This window comes from Elgaria multicarinata, chromosome 3 (assembly GCF_023053635.1).
Source record: "Elgaria multicarinata webbii isolate HBS135686 ecotype San Diego chromosome 3, rElgMul1.1.pri, whole genome shotgun sequence".
In the NCBI taxonomy this organism is placed as follows: Eukaryota; Metazoa; Chordata; class Lepidosauria; order Squamata; family Anguidae; genus Elgaria; species Elgaria multicarinata.
Window position 1 is genome coordinate 33,821,525 of NC_086173.1, and position 22,970 is coordinate 33,844,494.

Here is a 22,970-nt window from a genome sequence, read left to right on the forward strand (position 1 = left end):
TGCCTTCAGATGTAGTGGAGATAGCTACCCCATCTTCAAGAAGATTTTAAGGTATGGGCAGGCTTATCTGGTGGAAAGTGATCCTTCTGATACCCCAATCCATAAGGGCTCTGAAGGATAAACACCAAGACACGGAATTGGGTACCTCAAGTGGTTATATTTTCTAGTTTGATTGCTTTTGTGTGTGTGCTAAACTAGAGTGAACAGAAATAGTCTAAATTAAATAGGAAGATTACCTAAACATGCTAAAATTGCAGAACAATTGTTGCAAAAGAGAAACACCAGGAGCAACTATTAATTTCAGATTAAGACTGTGTCAAGGATTGAAGGCTAATCCATTAAACTAAAGTGGCTTTGATATGAAGCTAATGTGAATCAATGTCAGGAAAGTCAAATTATTAGAGGTTACCAATCAATTTCATCGCCGAGATCAAACAGAGGTCTGAGAGCTTTTGATAGGATTATAATGAAAGTCAATAGGAGAAATATGAAGTCCCTGATTCCTTTTCAGTTAATATTTGATTGGATTATGAGGAAGGGGAAGGATTAAGGTACTATAAGAAAAGGTCATTAGGAATTCAGAACAATTCCTGGCAATTCAATTGTTTTAATAGGCATTAGAGCTACCATTTGTTGTTTTTCACCACAAGACACAGCTAGTGGTGAGGCCCTACTTCCTCCTCACCAATTCAGTGAATGCATGAGGAGGACTTTGTCAGAATAGCTCAAATGAGGCATTCATTGGCTTCTTAGGCTAGCCCCAAATCCACCTTGAATTTCAGAAGAGTCCAAATTAGGCACAATTTGTATGGTACAGAAGCGATGTATTACCTGAGGATGACCTGCAACCATGTTGTTCAATTTCCATAATGCCTTGTCTGCATGTAGAAATTTGAACCCTTCACATTCTAATTGTTCCTTCCTACAGGTAGTTGCTAACTAACTGGTTGGAAAAAGAGGCTTTCTCTTGTGACTTTAATAGTTGTTTTGTGTAACTTTCACCTCAAAATTGGGGGAAGAGAGGAAGGAGTGAAAAGGGAAATGAAGTTGCTGTTGGTTTGGCAACAGGAAAAGTACTCCGTGGTGATCACTGCTGCTATCCCCTCCCCCTTTTCTCTGGAAAGAAATGCTACATTTAACATAGCATAGTTCCACAGGACGTCTGGGGTGGGGGGATTGAAGGAATGGGGGAGAAATTTGTTCAGTGTCATGTACACTTACCTCACTTTATACTTTCAAACCAATATGCAAAAAGGAGATGAAAAAAATATATATCAGAGAAATTCTTATGGGTTAATGTAGGGTTGTTGTACTTATCTTACTCATGATGTGGCCAAGGAGTGTGTGTGAACGCCCTGCCTTCCATTGTACAATCATATCCTGGTGCCCCATAGTTTCCTTTGCTTCCTACAGTTCAATTAAAGCCCAGTAGAAGAAATCATGAGGTAATTCCTCCCATAGGAGTTTTTCAGCTAAGGAAGCACAGGCAGCCTGGGAGGCTGCAGAGAAATGGAGAGATGTATAATAGAAAGGAAGACAGACTCTCTCTCACACACACACAATCTTCAGTTGCCTTGTGATTACGTGTTCTCAAAACCCCCACCAAAATAAATTGTAAAATGCCCTGGACATGACACAGAAAAATGGAAGCCTCTTTCATGGGGGAAGAAAACTTTCAGGAAATTGGAGATCAGATTTTGGCACAGCACTAGCTCCACCTGTTCCCTGGAACTAGGTATTATACTGCCCCCTTCTCACACCTGAACTGTGGAGGATGCGAAATGAGGGCCAGTCAGCCAGCAGAATTGATGCTGTTGCCACTTGCAAGGGCAAAACCCCCAAAAACCCTTAGAAAAAAAAGAAAGCAAAAGAAAGAGGCAGTGCTACAACCTCTGGCAATAGTGAGCCTTATATAAGAGAAAATGTTTCAGAATTTCTTCTCCCCCTGGAGAAACTGAGTAGGGTGACCATATGAAAAGGAGGACAGGGCTGCTGTATCTTTCATGGTTGATAGAAAAGGGAAATCTCAGCAGGTGTCATTTGTAGGGGTGTGCACGGACCCCCCGCTCCGCTTCACTTGCAGATCCGCCATTTTCCGGATCGGGCCACTCCGCCCCGCCCCCGCTCCGCCCACTTCCGCTCCGCTCCGCCCGGAGCTCCGGATCCGGATCCGGAGCTCCGTTTCCCCCCCCCATAGGCTTGCATTGAAAGCTAAAATATTATACAACTTTTTTTCTGTTCAAGTTAGAAACCTCATGTTTGGCACCATGACACCTCATGGGGATATACACACGCACGCTAAGTTTCAAAGCAATCCCATCATCCCCTGATTTTTGGGGAATTTTTGAAAATCGGGCACCCCACACACAACATCCCTGCGAGGTGGGCAGGGGAGGAGGGAGGGAAGGCAGGCAGGCATGCAGCTGGCATTTCTGGGGGCATAAGGAAGTGAGCCAAGGATAAGCCAGTAATGCATATAAAATGGAATAAATCAATCAATAAACAAAGGAGGGGTGGAATTAAAAGAAGCAGTGTTGCTCAATAAACAGCAAGAAGAATTTTTTTAAAAAGGCTATATCTGTCTTTTACCAGCAATAGGGGGACGTGCCCGGGGGAGGGGGAAGTAGCTGCCAGTTCAAGACAGCCACCAACAGCTCTGAGAAGAAGTAAAACGCTCACTTCAACTCATAACAGGCATTGCTCTACCACTGAAAAGTGACCATTCACTTCAACTCATGATAGGCATTGCTCCACCGTTTTACTCTCTTTGGAAGGCTCTAATGGCCTTCCAGTGCAGGAGAGAGTGGGGGCACGTCCACGATGAGATGCCCTAGGGGAGCTCATCCCCTTGCACCACATCGATTCAGTTGTTCACCAAGGTTAGGGTGGGGAGCAGTGCTGTGTTTCTATCTCTTATTCTTGGCTTAGTATATGATTTCAGGTTGTGTTTGTGCATTTGGTGGGGCTACTGTTTTAAAAAACACGGGGAAAAGCCCGTTCAGATGAAGAAAGAGAAGTTTCCCAGAATCCCAAGTTACCTGTTTTGCCTATGCCCTCCTCCAACTTTGGGATCATCATGACCGGGAGCTGACTCTGCCCCTCAGCCCTTTGAAAAAGGTATTTTTCCCGCCGATTTTTTAAAAACTTCTAGCCCGCGACCCGTACGATGCAGAAAGTTGAGAGTGGTCTCAAAATGACCCCCATCCACGACTCTCTGTGCACAAGAATTTTCAGAACGATAGCTTAAACCCCCCCCCCAGTTATCCCCGATTCTTTCCCTCAATGCAATCCTATGGGCGAAAAGCCGCAAACGCAGTTTGAGCCGCGCGGTTGACCCGATTTTCACAAAAATATAGCCCGCGACCCAGACAACGCAGAGAGGTGAGAGTGGTCTCAAAATGACCCCCATCCACGACTCTCTGTGCACAAGAATTTTCAGAATGATAGCTTCAAAAACAACGTAGTTATGCGCGATTATTTGCCGCAATGCAATCCTATGGCGAAATGTTTTCAAGATGGCGACCGGAGCGCTCCGCCTGAACTCGGAGCTCCGAAAAATGGGCGCTTCTCTTCGCCTTGCTTCTAGGGGGTCCGCGGTCCGCTCCTACTCCGCCTCTGGGTAAGGCGGAGCAGGCCAATCCGCTACTGCTTCTACGCTCCTAATCGGAGCGGAGCACATCCCTAGTCATTTGTATACATGCAGCACCTGGTGAAGTTCCCTCATCATCACAACAGTTAAAGCTGCAGGAGCCCTGCCCTCTTTTGTATCTAGTCACTCTAGTGTAGCTCTTGCAGCTTTAACTGTTGTGATGAAGAGAGAATCTCACCAGGTGCTACATGCATACAAGTGGCATATGCTGAGATTCCCTTTTCTATGCAACTATTGAAGTTACAGCAGCCCTGTCCTCCTTTTCATAAGGTTGCCCTAAAGCTGGGTGAAATTGTTCACCCAGTTTCTCTACAAATACGGTGGAGAATTTTGAGAGGCCATCTGTACACAGCTCTAGTTTTTAAGCTGACCATGGCAGGCCCTTTAGCTTTCACACAACAACAAACTTTGCTCACTCTCTTATCAGCTCGGATAAAATACTTGCAAAGACTATCAGGATACTGTGTCTTTGGAGATAAACGGCCCAGTCAACTTACATCCATAGTTGGTGACCAAGGTCTTTGAGCAGTTAAGAATAGAAATACCTTCTTTCTCTCTTCCATTTTGCAAGACCCAAATTCTTAGAGATGTATCCATTTTATCATAATTAAACCAGATGAGTCTAGCTGATCCTCTGGTTATGCTGCAGGTTTTAGAGATACCTAAGAGCTGATGTCCAGATGAAAGCAGTAAATGTGTTTTTTTCCCATCTGTCACTACAGAAGTGGTTCCCTTGGCAACAAAAATCACATGAAGCTTCCCAATGCTCCTCGCTGACTAAGATTTCTTTTCAGTTTAATAGCTTTGCATGGAGAATTCCATTCTATCTTAGGGCTTTATTCATAATGTGGAAGTTACTTACACATATTATTTATATTTCACGCATCTGAATTTAGATCGGCGACTGACTGCTTCAAAACGACAGACTGTTGATGTATGTAACAATTCAAAATAAATTACTTCTTGAAGTAAGAGATAATCTTACACATTTGTAAAAGGCGTTTTTATATACAGTTACGGTGATGGAGTCAGTGACACTAGGGAAATTTGCTGCTGAACAAAGCAGCAGTACCTAAGGCTAGACTTGCTGCTTTGACACAATGCGAGTATTAGGAGCCATGGTATGATGAGTGATGGGAGAATTCCTCTCAGCTCAATTCAGAATCAGCTCAGTAATTATGAGCTTTCCCACCAAGCTCTTCAGAAAGAGAATTGTGTCTGTTTTCTGTGTATACAACTTATCATATTGCCCCCTGGGAACTGTAGTTCCCAGCAATCTATCACAGCAGGAATTCAATCACACACCACTACGAAAACAAACAAGAGAAGTGTTTAAATCAGGAAGAGGGACAGAAACCACATGCAATGCTAGCAAGAAACAACCAGGAGAATGGATTTTTTAAAAAGGTATTTAGTCAACAAATAAGAGGCTACTCAGTTGTTTGGTCAGGTCAGGTGGTTTCATGGCAGTAAATGAGAATTTCATTGAGAGTAAGGGCTGCCTGTGTGCATCCATTGATTATGTTGCACCAACAGGACTCACCACCAGCTCAACTGGAAGCAACGCTTCCTAGAGCAACCGCGTAAATGACTCAAAATGCTTGTTTCTGGAACAGGACAGCTCAGCTGAGTCCTTTTCTACAAGCTCCGCTGACCAGTTCCATTCTGGTTGCTCATTTCTGGGTGCTTTCTGTGTCACCAGCAGTGGATCCCACTGGTGCACAGACAACATTGGATACTGCCCCAAGGGTTTAACAACTCTAAAGAACTGGTGTGCGGATGCACCTAAAAAGCAGCTGTATAACCTGAACTATGTATATGGTAGGGTGACCAACTGTCAGGATTTCCCCGGATTTGTCCTGGTTTTTGTTCTTTCCAGGGTGTCAGGGGGGATTTTCTATAATTTTCAATAATGTCCTGGAATGACACACCTTCCTCTTTAAGGCTGCCATTAGCATGGCAGGAGGGAATGACATGCTTTCTTGAGGCACATCATTCCCCCACCCCGAGCTCCAATTGAGGTCTTAAAGGGGAAAGTGGGGCATTCGTGGACATTATAGAAAAGGCCCCAATTGGAGTGGATGGTGGTGGTGCAGAATGAAATCCTTTCCCCTCCTCCACTCCAATCGAGTTCTTTAAGGTGGCGGGGGAATAATGTACTTTCTGCAGACTCAGAAAGCTGCTTCCCCCCCCACACACTAAGTGTCCTCTTTTTTGGTTTCCCAAATATGGTCACCCTATTATATGGAGGACCTTGCAGAATCTCATTATTCATTAAGAGCTGGAGACAATAGTTTTTTGGGGAAAGCTGCTTGATTCATAATACAACGAAGCATTACAAAAAGGGAAAATTTGTATACTCAGCCTGATAACTACAAACTTAAGTGATAGCACTAGGCAGGATTGGGGCTTGATGGAGATTTCTTCCAGATGAGGGCCCCAAAGGCAAATGAATGCTAGCTCACTCGCCAAAGTCTAGGGCTAGGCACCATATGTACTCCAAAGAGGAAATGGGGGTGACACAATGGAATAGAAGTATGTGCTGGTGACAGAGGTCGAATAAATCTTTCTAGAAGCTAGTAGTCAATAAGAAAGGGGGTGAGGGTAGCTAGGAGGCAGAAGAATATAAGAAGAACCATGCCAGATCAGACAAAAGGCCTGACGTCTGTCCAACATTTTGTTCCCACAATGGCTAAGAAGATAACTATGGGAAACCAGAAAGTAACATAGGCTATAACTGCAATCAGGAATCCTGCAAAAGACATGTGTATTTGTGTGGAGTAGCTTTCCCCAACCTGGTGCCCTGCAGATGTTTTGGACTTCAAAACACATCAACCCCATCCAGCATGGCCACTGGTCAGGAATGCTGAGAGTTGTCGTTCAAAACAACTGGAGGAAACCAAATGGGGATGCTGGTGTGGACTGACAGGCATTTAGATTAACACAAGGAGGTCAGGAGAGAGGGGAAGTCATCACAATCTTGATTCTCTCTCCTCTGTGTGTTCACTAAACTTTTGAAAAGGACTAAGTATCTGCCTGTATTACACTCTGAGCAAAACTGCTGGGGAACTTTTTCTTTAAATTGTCTCTCATGCCTTGCAGGAGTTAGACAATCAACGACTAATTCTATTCAACACTTGACCTGAAAGTGAAGACTCTTCACAAAGTTACTACATATTCATGCTTCCCATTAGGAGTGTCTCAAACATCTTGGATTTGCTGGTATGCTCCCAAATTGCAAAGTTCTTTTAACTTGATTCCCACCCTCCCATTGGAAATACAACAGATATGTACTATAACAGCTTTTTACTAAAACAAGGTTCTAATAGGCCTGTCATAGATCTCGGTGACCTGTGTCTGTCATCCTCATCATCTTCATCAAAATTAGCTTGCAGACATGGTATTATTTCACAATGCGAGTGATTTTCCCAAGAAAGAAATCAAAATCAGAAATCTATGTCTGCAGTCTCTTGCTCTATGGTGGTGGCAGGTGAGGGAGATGAAGCTAGCATGCTTTTGAAGTACCTTTAACACACCTGTGTTGATTAGGGTGACCATATGAAAAGGAGGACAGGGCTCCTGTATCTTTAACAGTTGCATAGAAAAGGGAATTTCAGCAGATGTCATTTGTATATATGTAGAACCTGGGGAAATTCCCTCTTCATCACAACAGTTCAAGCTGCAGGAGCTATATTAGAGTGACCAGATTTAAAAGATGGCAGGGCTCCTGCAGCTTTAATGGTGTGATGAAGAGGGAATTTCACCAGGTTCTCCATATATACAAATGACACCTGCTGAAATTCCCTTTTCAATACAACTGTTAAAGATACAGGAGCCCTGTCCTCCTTTTTATATGGTCACCCTAGTGTTGATGTCTCCAGGATTCAGTAGAAATACTCTTGTTTAATGAAAGGAAGACAGGAATTCAAGCCCTATCAGCGTTTGAATCCAATCATTTGATTAGCTTCTCCTATGGGATCCTGTCACTACCTGAGCTTCACACAGTTCACCCAATAACACTAGGCAAGTCTTCAGGACACCTAAAGGAGGCACAGATTGCAAGTGCAATGGTGTGGGATGAAGTGAATATCCCTTACAAATTTCAGACTTGCAGAAGCATAGATTTAGATGGGCTCTAAAGACATTTTGAGGAAGCAACTGGACAGACAGCCTTTTCACACAGAAATTCAACAGGTGTAGGCTCCTTGCCATTGCATCTCCAGACCAAAAAAGAAGGGAAGAACAAAATAATATTTCTCTGGACCATGATATTACTAGCTCCTACGGAATTCTGATTATAATACCTTTGAAAAAAAAAAAAAAGATGCTCTCTCAATAGAGTTGCTGCATTTTGGTCTGCTATTTCCAGTAATTGCTGGATGTCACAAGATGAGTTTTGCAAGTCAGGGTTCCCCTCACAGATGTTTTGCTTCAACAGAGCAACTGGTCATCAGGTGTATTAGGGTGGAAGAAATTGGAGCTCCTTTTCTATGGGCTGCAAAGTATTGACTGTAATATGAAAACACACCCACCCTATTCACCAGCCATTCAGTGTTCTGAGGATGATGGGGCCAATTGGTGTTCCAGGGTCATGAAAGGGTGTCCGAGGTTCTGCAACATCAGAAGCCACCTTATTCTCCCAACATGCCCCCTCAATAGGGCTGAAAATATAATTTTCAGCCCTATTGAAAATTATAGGCCTGGCATATAATTTCCCTCCAATTAGAGCCCATGTGAGGAAGATTTCTCCTATTTCTTATCTCCCATCCTGGCCACAATGAATCGGCAGGGCTTAGGAAGTAGCAGTAATTCCTCCTCCAATCACATAATTGCTCTGTAATCTCAAAGGAACTACAAGACTCTTGGCTGATTTTGCTCCAATTGACCCATTGTGAGGTTTCAGGAAAAGAATTTGGCTCTGACGGGTACACAGATACTGGTAAACGCCCAGTTGGCGGGTATGAGGAAGACTGAAACAGCTCCGACTTTTGGGGGCGAAGATCCAGGGGTGCCAGTGGATAAGAAAATCCAGAAGGTCCAACGGATAAGGGTTTACTCATTGTTGCATCAGAACTATTATTTATAATATTCTGAGACGGTTGTGTAATTTCTCTGTCTTCTGGAGGATATGGGGAAGCACGACTCACCCCTTTCTTTCTGTTGATTCCTCAGGGGTGTCTGTGGAGGCACTGGTGAAGATCCGTTGGCGGGGGTAGGATTCACCATCTTCTCTATGCAGTAAAACGTGTCTGGGCAAGCAAAATGGGGGGGTCCCTTCTATATGCGTCTAGAGCGAGGGGGTTGGCCTTACAAGACCATGTGCTCCCTCGAAAACCCCTTCCTATTGGTTGAGGGCGGCCTTCCGCTTTCCTAGAGGGGTCACATGACCCCCTTTGGACCAATCGGCATCGAGATATCAATCTAGGGGGGATTTCTCCAATCCCGTAAGGGGCAGGGCTCTAAAAAACCCTCCTATTGGTCGAGGGCAGCCTTCCACTTTCCTAGAGGGGTCACATGACCCCCTTTGGACCAATCGGCATTGAGATATCAATCTAGGGGGGGATTTCTACAATCCCGTAAGGGTTAGGGCTCTAAAACCCCTTCCTATTGGTCAAGGGCGGTCTGCTGCAACACTAGAGGGGTCACATGACCCGTTGGGATACTGTTGGGTGACCACTTTTTCCGGAGGAGGGACTTCCAGCAGCAGGACTTCTGGCTAAGGCGGGACATCCAGTCTAAAAGGGGAGGGGCACCTGTCAGGGGGCGGGGCTTAGGAGTTTGATGGATGGTCATACTTGTACTACTTACTAGGAAAACAGTATGAAAGCGGAATATAGTATGTGTCAATGGGCCCCAACAGTTGTCAGTGCACTTCAATACCGCTATGAAGCAGTAGTGTGGCTCCTGCCTCTTATATACCACTTTCATAGTGCAATATCCTGCTTGGTGTAGATTAGGCCAGTGACTGGCCCAAAGTCACTCCATGAGCTTCATGGCAAAGTGGAGTTTTGAACCCAGGTCTCCTGAGTCCCAATCCATCATTCCGACTGCTATATCACAGTGGGTTTGGGATATTATTTACATGACTGACACTTGGACCTTAGACCAACATCCTGTAAGCTGTGTGTAGTGAAGTCCTTGGGCCAAAAATTACCTCTAGTATCAATCACAACTAGAGCCTTGTGCAAATGGCCTCTTGAGATTCTCCACCCTATTTATGAGCAGAGAAATGGGAGGACAATTTCTCCAGGGGAGGATATATTCTCTGACAGTGCTTCACAGGTAGGGCTCACTGGCATGAGCTGTAGGTAGGGATGGGTGAATCTGCTTCACTTTCTCCCATATTAGTTTTTCTTTAAAAACAACCCCCCCCCTCAAAAAAACCCAAGTCCTTTCTTAAATATGAAGTGCTTTGCAAATTTTGGTAAATTCTTACTGAGCATGTCTACACCTGCCAGATATCCCGGAGTCATCTTTGGGTCGTCCCTGTGCATCCATATGATGCACAGGGGATCATGGGGGCAATCTGGGATGACCACTGACTTTCCTCGGGATACCTGGGACCACGGATTTCCCAATATTTCCATGGTTCTGGGGCCATCCCAAGGAGTGCAGGTGGTGTGACCATTGCTCCTGAGTCATCCCTTCTTCCCCACAAGTAACGGGGCTGGGCATAGAGCTGCACAGTGAGGCTCCATGCCCATGGGGGTGGGAGGGGCAGCAATTTCACTATCCCTGGGATGGGGGGGTGAACTTGGCAGGCGGATTAACTTACTTTTTTTGCTGTGTATATGTGGCTCCTTTTTTTAAAAAAGTGGATGCCTGCGATGTCCCTCTTGCCTTCTGGGATGTCTCACAGCCGTACAGGCACTGGGGGAGGATCGTGGAAGCAGGTAAGTTCACAATCCTCCCCCTCCCCCCACTACACCCTTAGGTGTAAACATGCCCCAGTTTTGTTAAACTCTTATTAAAAATGGACGTAAACAAAATTTTCGCCCACCTACACCAGCCAAATCCGATAGTACCACTATTCCCAGCAAGAAGATGCACTTGTCTGTAATATAGCTGTTATAGTTGCTTGTGCCCTGTCACAAAAAAAGGTGGTGGAGGAAATTTTCAGCACAGCACTAATCTCAACAAGTATGTTTGTGGATGCTGTAGTTGTGCTCATAAAGGTGAAATTTGAAAAAGTATGTTATAAAATACTTTGCTCACAATCATCTCAAAGTGGTGTTCAAGCAAAAGACTTTTATGTTGAAAGAACTGCTGAAGATTGGTGTAACAAGGAAATGGAATGATTGATTGACAAGCGGGAAATGATAACATGAATTACTTACAAAAGGTCAGACCCACCTGCCTGCTGAGGCTTTTCAAATACCACACAGATTATTTGTATAGCGAACGGCTGGTATTTAACCTCATTTGAATGGACTGCTATGTGTTTGCTCTGTTTCTACCTTGGAAGTGCCTAGGATAATATCTGTGTTATATTCAATTTCCCCCTATCAATACATTCCTAATGAATATTCGACCTCTTCCCATCTCTTTGGATTTCAGAAAATGTTCATCTTGAGAATCATAATTAGTTGCTCTGGCAAAGATTTCCATGGAGAAATCAGGTGGCTTACAGCTTTTTCTGTGGTTTTCTGGATGTTGAACTAAGTCCTCAGATATTCTTGTGGAAACTTAGTAAAAGACCTTGAAAGATGCCCCATCACTAGTAAATCAGTGATGTTGAGAGGCCTTATTTATACATCACACCATTCTCTCTGTTTCCAGTGTTCCAGCATTCAGATTGAATGCTGAGAGGAAAACAGGGGTGGGAGAGAGGATTAAAATGGACTACCTGGAATTCTAAACAGTTCATCTCAGACTGCAAAATACTTGTCATAGATCCTACTTGTTACAATACATTTTTCATCTTTCCCTGCCCATGAAAATGAGTGCAAACGTCAAACAATATATAGTAAATATACATATATCTTATGGATAAATAATGCCTGTAGTTCCACAACTCATTTTTCTGACCCTTTGGCCTTTCCCTCAAATGCAGCTGCTGAGAATGCAAACAGAAGTGGAAGACTTACGCAGGAGTAGGTGGCCTTTTGAATTCCTCCCCCTCTTGCCATTTTTCAACTAAAAGGGTCCCCTTCTCAGCTCCTTTTATCTCTGCCCAGCAGAGGTAAAAGCAACTGGGGTGTTCAGCAGAAAAGCAGTGCAAGGGGAAAACGTTAGTAGACCTCCCAACCAGTCCTCAACTTCAAGTTGGAACAATAAATATAGCAATAAATAAATAGGCATAAATATACAGGTGTGTGAAACAGCAAAACTCAAGCTCACGGAAGTTCTCCAAATTCCATCTTGAAGCTCATTCTGAGCTGAGTTTTATCAGATTGCAAGCTTTGCTCCCCCCCTTTTTGCATGTATATCCCTGCATATTTTCATGCATATTTTTCCTAATGTATGCATCAATTGTGTGTATCTTTGAAATGCATGTATTCTCCCTTTGATTAAAGTGTAATTGTGCACATTTTTCAAAAATATGCCTCTTTTGTGTGCAGTTTTCGGATATATGCATGCTGTCAGATGCCTTTTGCAGCATGAATCACATTGCAATCTCAGAAAAGTACGGACTTCAATTGCAGATTTTATCCGAGTCCTTGTTTGGTCCGGAAAATGTGAACTGAATAAATTTGGATAAAAGAAATGAACTGAATTAATTTCTCATATATCCCTACATGAGGTTCTGAGATTTTTCTTGCTGATTCTGCATTGTGGGGAGCACCCAGCCCCGAGGCTCTGGCCCATCTCCCCCATGGTTTCATATAATTGTGACATAAATCTTGTGAATGAAGCTCCTCTCTCTCAACAGCATTCTCTCTGTGTGCCCCTCCACAAATGAGTGATGCACTTCAAAAAGTGGCCTACCATCCCCCAGCAATCATTCCAAATGTTGAAGTAGGTTTAGAGATGTGGGAGAAATGTGTTCAGTTCATATTTAATGTGAACTTACCTATTTTTACACCTTTGAACTATTATGCAAACTAAAACTCTGTTTATCCTTCACAATTTGCATTGCTCCAAATTTTGCAGCGGAGCTCTTCAACCAAACAATGTGTATTAGGGAAAATAACATTCAGAAATGCATTATCTTGGGATCATTGCTTGCATATATATGTGTGTATATTAGGCAAAAATGCATGCAAAAATGCATGTGTTAGGAGAAATGTGAACACAACAATAACAAAAGAGGCCTATGCATTTTCATGCAAATTTGAAGTTGCTTAAAATATATTGGCATAGCCTATTTGCTGCCATCCTCTTCAGTTACTTCCCATGTCTCAAACACTTGCTTCTTCTGAGATTGAAGGAAAAACAACAACAGACCAATCACAACTGTGTACCTATTGAGGTCATGTAAATAATGAATGATGGATCAATAAATCCATACGAAATAGCTTACTTTGCAGCAGAAAATGCAGTGGATCAGGTGTGCAGAACCCTAGGACTGGGGGGGGGGCAAATTTGGCCCTCCTGAGGTCTCAATTCAGCTTTCCAGGGTCTTAAAGGCCCTCTAAACACCTTGGATGAAGAGGGCCTTTAAGGCCGTGATTGGTGTCAGGGTGGGTGGGTGGCAAAGTGTGCATTCTGGGGCCTTTGAAAAGTGTGCAATTCTCCCAGACACACTAATGGCATGTCTGAGGAATTGTGCACTTTCTGGAGGCCCCAGAAAGTGTGCTTCGCTGAGGGCTTGGCTGGACCAGGTCCCAGAACAGGGCTGGCTGAGCAGTGCGCAGGGGTGAATGCCCCATGAGCAATTGGACATTTGTATTAGCACTGTGCTGAAAATTTCTAGCACATCTTGTTCAACCATAGAAAGGAAATTGCCTTCAAAAAGAAATTCAGTGGTGAAGAAAATTTTGGAGAAATTCTCATGGGTTGGGTTGGGTTTCTTGTGCTTACTTTACTTAAGAAGCAGCTGAGTAGTGTGCATGAGTGTCCCATTTTACATAAGGCAATCATCTCTCTCTGGCAGCCAGCATCCTCCTCAGCTTCCCATACTTCAGTTAGAGCCCTGGGGAAGATATCATGATTCCTCCAGCAGGGCTTTTTTGGGTCAAGAAGTGCAGGCAGTATGGGAGGCTGCAGAGCAACTGAGAGATGTGTGATAGAAAGAAAAACACACACACAGCACCATTGGCCATCTTGCAGTGGTTAAAATAAGTTCAAAAATATCAAAAAAATAAATTATAAAACATCTTGAAAATGAGGAAGAATGATGGAAGCCTCTTTCATGGGGAAAGACAACGTTCAGACTATTAGAGTACAGATTTTGGCACAGCACTAGCTCCACCTCTTCCATGGATCTGGACACAACATTGCCCCTGCTCACACCTGGGTCGTGGTGGATGCAAAACGTGAGCCAGCCTGCCAACACAGTTAATGCTGTTGCCACTTGCAGTGATACCACAACCCCCCACCCCTCCAAAAAAAAAAACTTATAAAAAAGAAGAAGAACCTGTGCTACAACCCCTGCCAAAGATGAACCCTACCAGTGAGAATTTCTCCTCCTCCTGGAGAAATTTGGTGAAATTATCCCACTCGTTTCTCCACAAAGAGGGTGGAGGATTTGAAAAGGGTATTTGGGTGCAGCTCTAATGCGTATTGGATACACTACTCTGGTCCATTCCAAGATGTCTTAATAACTTTTCCTTCCAAAGGAACTTCTTTTCTATTGCTCAAAAGCCAAGTAGCAATTAGAATACCAATATGAGCCACACAGCTATAAAAATGAATGGTTGGGTAATAATTTTGCACACTTTCCTACTCAAGTTGGGAGCATTTACAACCCAAAGTAGACCTGCAATTAATAAAACAACTTGTCACAAAACCCTGATACCTTCATTTTAAAGCAATGAAAGGAGAAACAAAGTTCTACCATAAATCCAAAGGAAGTTTAATTAGTGCAAGTCCAACTAATAGCAAATCAGTTCAACTAACGTGTTTTAGATTTCTCGTGACATCAGCTATCATTGAAATGTCATTAAACATGATTAGTTTAATTATTTTGTCCTCAGTAGAAAAGTGCTAATTAACTTGGCAATGATAAATATGCATTTGAATGTCAGTTTGAAACCCCATTATCCATAAAATCTGATGCAGCCTGATCTGGAAGGCAGGCGGGAAGCACACACCTTGTTATGAAGAAAAATTGGACAATTTTTTCCATCACAAGTGTTATGCAAGTACAATGTCATCAGTGCAAATTCTGGGACAATGCTGAATACCACTCAATAAGAAAGATTTCTTCAACGTTAAGAGAGAAATTCAAAGGAGCCCAGCATAAGAAAATATCTTAACAATTTTGCCATTTCTTTTAGATGTTTTCTTAAGCAGGAAATGCCCTGAATATATTCCTTGGGCCTCATCTACACCAAGCAGGATATTGCACTCTGAAAGCGGTATATAAAAGGCAGGAGCCACATTACTGCTTTATAGTGGTATTGAAGTGCACTGACAACTGTTGGGGCCCATTGACACACACCATATACCACTATATCCTGCTTGTTGTGGCTTCTGCCTTTTATATATCGCTTTCATGTTGCTTTCATAGTGCAATATCCTGCTTGGTGTGGATTGGGCCTTGGATTGCTTTGGCTTGACAAAATATGTTACGCCTTTGGTGAAATTCTGAGAGTTTCTTAAACAGAGAAGCATGGCAGTTGTAACCAAGCAGAATCCATCTCAAAGTTAGGGACATTGAAATGTGTTCTTCTTAGGATTCTTGCAAAGTTCCATATTTATCAAGTTTTTCTTTGAACATGAGAACATAAGAAGAGGCATGCTGGATCATGCCAAGGGTCCAGCCAGTCCAGCACTCTGTTCACTTGGTCAACCAGCTGTTGACCAGGGACCCACAAGCAGGACACGATAGTGACAGCATCCTCCCACCCATGTTCTCCAGCAACTGGTGTACATATGCTTACTGCCTCTGATACTGGAGGTAGCATATAGCCACCAGGAGTAGTAGCCATTGATAGCCTTCTCCTCCAGGAATTTATCCAACTCCTGTTTAAAGCCATCCCTAAGTCTTAATCCTAACTCTAATGTTCGACTGAAAGATGACTCAAGCCATTAAAAGTCAAAGTCACTCTGTAAGGTGTCCTGGTGGCCCAATCCTCTTTGGCTCTGCTAGGCTCTCCCATGGCGCTGGTTCCTCTCTGGGGAGCCATGCCTCCTCAACCCTAACCCTAACCCGAGTCTTAACCCTAATCCTGATGATCCTCTGAGACATGACTCAAGCCATTAAAAGTCAATCCGTAAGGTGTTCTGGTGGCACATTTGTTCTATTGGATTCTGCTAGGCTCTCCCAAAGCGCTGGTTCCTCCCTGGGGAGCCATGCCACCTCAACCCTAACCTTAGTCTTAACCCTAAGTGTGATGTTCCTCTGAGACATGACTCCAGCTACTAAAAGTTAGTCTGCAAGGTGTCCTGGTGGCCCACACCTTCACTCTGGCAGTGCTAGGCTGTTCCACGGCCCAGGTTCCTTTCTGGGAAGCCTTGCCTACTGAACCCTAATCCTAAACTGAGTCTTAACCCTATCTGTTATGTTCAAGGCTTGACCCTGTCAGGCAATCAAAGTTGCCCATGTCTTCTAATTAAAAAAGTAATTTCCCCAGTGAGTACAGATGTTTTCCTGCAACTTAGTTACACATCTGTGAAGTCAGGAATATAGTGATTGTGCTTCCTACATCATCTACAGAATTGGGACTAATGAAATGTTATGGTTTTTAAATATTAAATCAAATACGAGTAGACCAATCAGTGTGAGGAAATCAACATTGCTAACTCTCACTGTATTCAGCATCCAGTCATTTCCTTGGAATAACTTCTCAGAATGTCATTATTGCTACCCCCCTTTCAAAGGAGGAACGACTATGTTCTCTGAAGGATGAAATCTGAGCTTTGCTGTCAATGATCCATCACCAGAGCCTCTTAAAGTTGCAATAATACAAGGGCTATGAAAAGCAAAAGGGATGTAAGTGCCTTCAACTTACAATGATAATGAGTACAACAGTTTGCAGGCATAGCTGTAAATCAAATGAACTGTAGCTATAAAAGAAGCACTAAGGCACTTGGATGGGATCCTGGACTGCTTCTGCAATAAAAGAAGCTGTGCATACAAATGAGAAGCCGTCTATGTCATGTTCTGGGGAGGGCCATGTAGACGGTACTGAGATAATGCCGTCTTAGGAAAGCTCAGAGGACTAACAGTGGTGGCAAAAACAAGAGAGAGACTTCTGGCACCTTCAAGACTAGTAAGTTGATAATAGCGTACGCTTTTGTGACCTGGATCAGTCTTCTCTCCTTGGAGCCAACAACAGTTGTAAAGTTGTTGCATTTTGGACCCCATCCGGAGAAATGGATGATTTGTGATCAGGAAAGAACATTCCACTGTTAAGGATATAAATGAACCTAAAAGTCTGCTTCCCACCACGCCAGGCCCTGCTGAAACTTCATGAACCATTCCAATAACATTTGTTTTACTTGATGAGTGACGCTTTTAATATTTATTTGTTTATTTACACTTCACATTTTAAAATAGCATTTTTTACACAAGATGATTTACAAATAGAGCAACGAGACAAAAATGTTAAAGATCTACAATTTAAAAAATCCTGTGTGTAGCACAGATTGGTAAACTGGAATGTGCTTTGCTTAAAACACACCACCACCACCACCACAACGGGATTATATGATTATTTACTAGCACTTTATAAGACTGAGATCAGTGGGATCTCTAAAAACAACAGAATTTCTGAACAGAAATTTAGAAATAAATTAGCTGGGGCTAAAAAATGAAAACAAAGCGTGTGTACATGTACACACACACACACGGCATGTCTAGATGGGGTGCTATCCCAGGGATCGCCCCGGGATCATTCCTGTGCATCCACATGACACACAGGGGATCCTGGGAGCAGGCAGGGAAGATCCCTGCATTTCCCTGGTATATTGCCTTACCCTTTTGTTCCGGTTTTTCCTGCAGTCCTGGGATGATCCCAAGACCGCGGAATGTGTAGGCGGATATGGTAGACAGATTTCCCTGCCAGTCCACTCAGCTTTTATACATGGAATAGGAGGGGGGGGTCATCTTGTCTTTTTCCCTAGGCAGCAAAATGTCTTGGGCTGGTCCTATTAGCACCTGTTGCCCATTCATCCACCTGTTTGGCAGAATGCTTGAACCAGACCTCGGACATTTGAAGGAAGGAGCTGTGTATCATGAAGAGGCTTCATATTATCAGTGTCACGATCTGGGGCATGGGCGGCAGGGTCCTTAGGCATGAACACCAGGGCTGGGATGGACAGAGACAGAACCAACTTGGGTGGTTAGAATACTGGTGGAGCAAGCTGGGAGTGAGGCACGGGTCTCGGGTGGCAGAGTCCAACAGAGGGCCAGAGGCAGGAGGCAGATCCAGGAAACAGGCACAAGGTCAGACACAGGTTCAGAATCCAAGCAGGGGCTTGGAGCGCTAAAGACAGGACATTTATTGTGGCCGCATCAAGCTTATGGAACTCTCTCCTGACTAGTATTAACTAACAAGCACCATCATTGTTGCGTTGTGTTCGCTTGCTCAAAACATTTCTTTTCATGCAAGCATTCCCTGATCTATGATCAGGGAATGCGTACCACTATATATGTTTACCGTTGTTTTAAAAGACTTATTTTAGCATTACCTTAACTGTATTGTATTAGATTGGACTGAGTGGTATAGAAATTCGAATAAATAAATAAATTGTTGAATCTCTGTCTTCAATTAATTTGCTTCATTGAGTTAGGAGTATGAAGTGAGACTGATTTATGGTGGCTCTGCTTTACCCTGCTGAGTAACATACCTGGGATGGAGGGCAGCAATCATGTGGAAACTAGGGATGTGCTCCGCTTCTAATCGGACCGGTGAATTAGAAGCGGAGTGGGGGGCTTCACCTGCCCTTAAGGCGGAGGCGAAGAGGATTGGGGGGCCGGCGGAGCGTGGCGAAGAGGATCGAGGTGAAGGCGGATCCTTCGCCTCGATCCGGAGCTCCGCCGGAAAGGTAAGTGGGCTTTACCGGGCCCTGCCGCTGTCGCTGTCGCCCATGCGGCGACAGCAGCAGGGCCCGGTAACCCCCCCTCCTCTCCTTTACCTGCATCCATCCGCGGTCCATCAGCTTCTTCAATTGAGCCCGCGGTTCAACCAGGAAGTCTGGGCCGCAAGTGCTCAATTGAAGAAGCCGACAGACCGCGGATGGAGGCAGGTAAGGCCCCCCTCCCCCTTGGTCCCTTAACGGGCCCTGCCGCCATTGCCGCCCGTGCGGCAATGGTGGCAGGGCCCAGTAACCCCCCCGCCCTCCTCTCCCTTACCTGCCTCCGTCCGCGGTCCGTCGGCTTCTTCAATTGAGCCCGCGGTTCAACCAGGAAGTCTGGGCTTGCGGCCCAGACTTCCTGGTTGAACCGCGGGCTCAATTGAAGAAGCCGACGGACCGCGGACGGAGGCAGGTAAGGCCCCCCTCCCCCTTGGTCCCTTACCGGGCTCTGCCGCTGTCGCCGCACGGGCGGCGACGGCGGCAGGGCCCGGTAACCCCCCCACCTTCCTCTCCCAGCCATACCTGGCGCCACTCCCCTCCACTGCGGAGCTCCGATTCAGAGCCAGAGTTCCACAGCAAAGAGGAGCGGAGTATGGGCGAAGCGGCGTGGAGCGGTGCGGGCCGATCCGAAATTTTCGGATCGGCCCGCGGGGCAGAGCGGGGGGTCCGTGCACACCCCTAGTGGAAACACCAAGGGTGTACAGATTCTGTTAAATCCATTTCATCATCTGTACTATTCTTTCTCTGCTCATTGATGGAATTGGATGGGGTGTTTTTGTTTTATTGTTGTTTTTACCAGAATTTCATTCTACTTGCATTAATTTGCATTAGTGCTATGTGGATTAGCACTAATTTGCTTAAGCATAAATCCCCTCCAAAAGGTGAAACATTGGTTCAAAAGTCCCCACTATCAACATGGCTCAGAAAACTCTGAACTCATTGGAATCTGTGATAGATTTCTCCAACATCCCTAGGAGACACTCATTACATCACCCCTATCCACATGGTTGCATTATCCACATTTAGGACGTAGTTTCATGGGATTGCACTCCATGGAAGCAGTTCTGTACCACTGCAGTTGTGTAGAATGCTCTGGGTTTCTGAGAGCAGCGCCTTGGAATGTACAACTGTGCTACCTCCCTCAGGCCTATCATAAGTTTTGCATAGTGTGGTTGGCCTAAAAGTCCTGCATTGCTGGCAAGCCCAAGATTGCCATCATTAAAGTTGTGTGAAAGTGAAGGCAACTGTGAAAGAATGGGGGAAACCACACCTGTTTAACCTAAACAATCTCCTCTCTGGACAAGCCAGAATGATTTGAAATACAGATGATGTCATTTGCCTGCCGAATTTTTTTATGACGACTTGTTTTGCAGAATAATTAGTGGGGGCTGGGGAGAGCCACCCAAACTAAATAAGTAGGAACACAATTGCATGGCTTTCTCCTTTAGTCATGGACTATACCTCAATTATCATCCAAAAAATTTGCAGAACATTTTGGAACTTCTACCTTAGCTCAATAAAATATGTTGGCCACAATGCAGCACACATTTATTCACTCTGAAACCCCTGTGTAATAAATGAGGCATAAGTATAATTACTCTGTGCAAGACAGTTGCCATCATTTTTTACTTTTCTTGTGTTATAGTTCAACTTCTCTGTGAAAAGGGCAAAATATTTTTCAAGGGGGGGGGAACCTTATAAAACGAGTAGCATAATTTCATTGCTTACCACTCCTTGTTCTTTCAAAATGGTTTTTCAAATAGCAGAGGTGAGTGACTCCTTTCACATTCTCTCTCAAAAGCATCCAGGAAAGAAAAAGTGACAGTGAGAAAAGTTTAAATGGAAGAGTCAGGTTCTTGACCTAAATGTTTGAACAAAATTATTGCAATGTTTATCTTCTCTGATTGTGTGTATGTGTGTGTTATCAGCAGCACTCTGTTCCTTTGCCAAAAGTAGTGCCGTTTGGTCAAAAACATTTAAATAAATGTTCTTTTTAGAGTAGTTACTTTGTGTTTGTGTATAAAATATAGATGGATATGTCTTAGTGATGCTTAAGCTAATTTTGCATGCCTAGGAGGGCTTCCACACGAAAGCGCTTCAGGGCGCCCCGAAACTCCTAGTGTAGCTACCTGGTCAGAAGAGACGGAGGAAGAGGCGGCGGCGGCGGCAGCGAAAAGTTCCCAGGGCTCGGCGGCTTCCTTGCCGCCGAGCCCAACTCCCCGCTGGCCTCCTGCTGCCGGCGAAAGAGCCACCCGGGTTGGAGAGCTCGGTGGAAGAAGGCGGGCTCTTCCGCCGAGCTCTCCAACCCAGGTGGCTCTTTTGCTGGCAGCAGGAGGAGGCCGGCGGGGAGTTGGGCTCGGCGGCAAGGAAGCCGCCGAGCCCTGGGAACTTTTCTCCGCCGCCTCTTCCTCCATCTCTTCTGACCAGGTAGCTACACTAGGAGTTTCGGGGCGCCCTGAAGTGCTTTCGGGGCGCCCCGAAGACTGTGTGTGGAAGCCCTCTTAGGTGAGCATGCAAGACGTGGGAAGCTCCAGTTAACATAGATACCAAGAGGGGAAGAGGCTTGAAGAAGAATGAAGAGGAGTCTTCAATAGGGCACTTAGGAGAATGGTCAAAAAAGATGTCACCATCTCTGCAAACATTTATCTTTGCCAACTTTACTTGACTGACTTAGATACCCCACATCTGCTGGAATATTAAATATGGGCAAGCAGATGTTGTGCATTCATTAAAACAGATGTAGCGCATATACATAAAAACAAAAGGTCGAGTTTTAGGGAAATGTTTTTGGATCCCTTGTGCATGTCTTAAGATTTTCCTTACTGTCTTCCTCTTTTATTTGTGCTGTTCATAATGTGAATATTCAACTGGATACAATGAACCTGTGTCCCCACCTCCCTCTCTCTTGCAAAGCATAGGGCTGAAACTTGTTAGGAACTTGGAGGAAACAATTAGTGTGAAGATGACCTATAGAGTGGAAGAAAGTGACTAATGACTTACTTCAAAGTTGCAAAATAGCTCAAAGAAAGGAAACAGGAAGCTGTACAGTACAGCTTCCTGCTTCCTTTCTTTGAGATACTGAGTTTTATATGTTAAGGACTTTGTTTTTTATTGAACTCTGGACATTTATTGTCTGTTTTATGCCTTATGTTCTGTTAATTGTTCTAAACTGCAATGGCCAATGGCTTGGTGCAAATAAAATTTGATTTGATTTTAGGGAGAATACTGAATTCCATGTAATTCAGTATTCTCCAACTGGTCTTCCCCAGATGTCTTGGATTATACCTCCCAGCATTCTTTACAATTAGTCATGATCAGAGGATGCTCAAGGGTCTGGAAACAAAGACTTTCGAGGAGAGACTGAAAGAACTGGGCATGTTTAGTCTGGAGAAGAGAAGATTGAGGGGAGACATGATAGCACTCTTCAAGGTCTTGAAAGGTTGTCACACAGAGGAAGGCCAGGATCTCTTCTTGATCTTCCCGGAGTGCAGGACACAGACTAATGGGCTCAAGTTACAGGAAGCCAGATTCCAGCTGGACATCAAGAAAACCTTCCTGACTGTTAGAGCAGTACGACAATGGAACCAATTTCCTAGGAAGGTTGTGGGATCTCCTACACCAGAGGCCTTCAAAATGCAGCTGGACACCACCTATCAAGTATGCTTTAAGGTGCATACTTGATAGGTGTGCACCTTAAATTCCAGCATTAAGCAGGGGGTTGGACTCGATGGCCTTATAGGCCCCCTCCAACTCTACTATTCTATGATTCTATGATTCCTGCTGGCTGCGGCTGATGGGAGTTCTAAGTCCAAAAACATCCAGAGGACACCAGGTTAAGAAAGGCTGACTGGTATCAGCTCTCCAGGTTTCCTTTCCTTCCCAGCCCTACCTAGCGACCCTACAGATTGAACCTGGGACCTTGTACTACTGGGCTATGGATCCTCTCCAATTATGGTCCATTTCAGAACCTGTCATACTCCTGATGAGTGACATCACTGTCAGGGATGAAAATGACATTAGTTAGCTCCAAGTGATTTACTCAAATGTTGCAAATAAATTTGAATGTGTTAATGAAGGTTTATGATTAGTGGTTAAGGCTGGTTCTGCGAGTCTAGAGGCCTACACTGTAAGTTGCAGGTGAGCTATGATCTGAAGCACAAGTATAGCCCAATGTTCAATGATGATGAATTGAGCT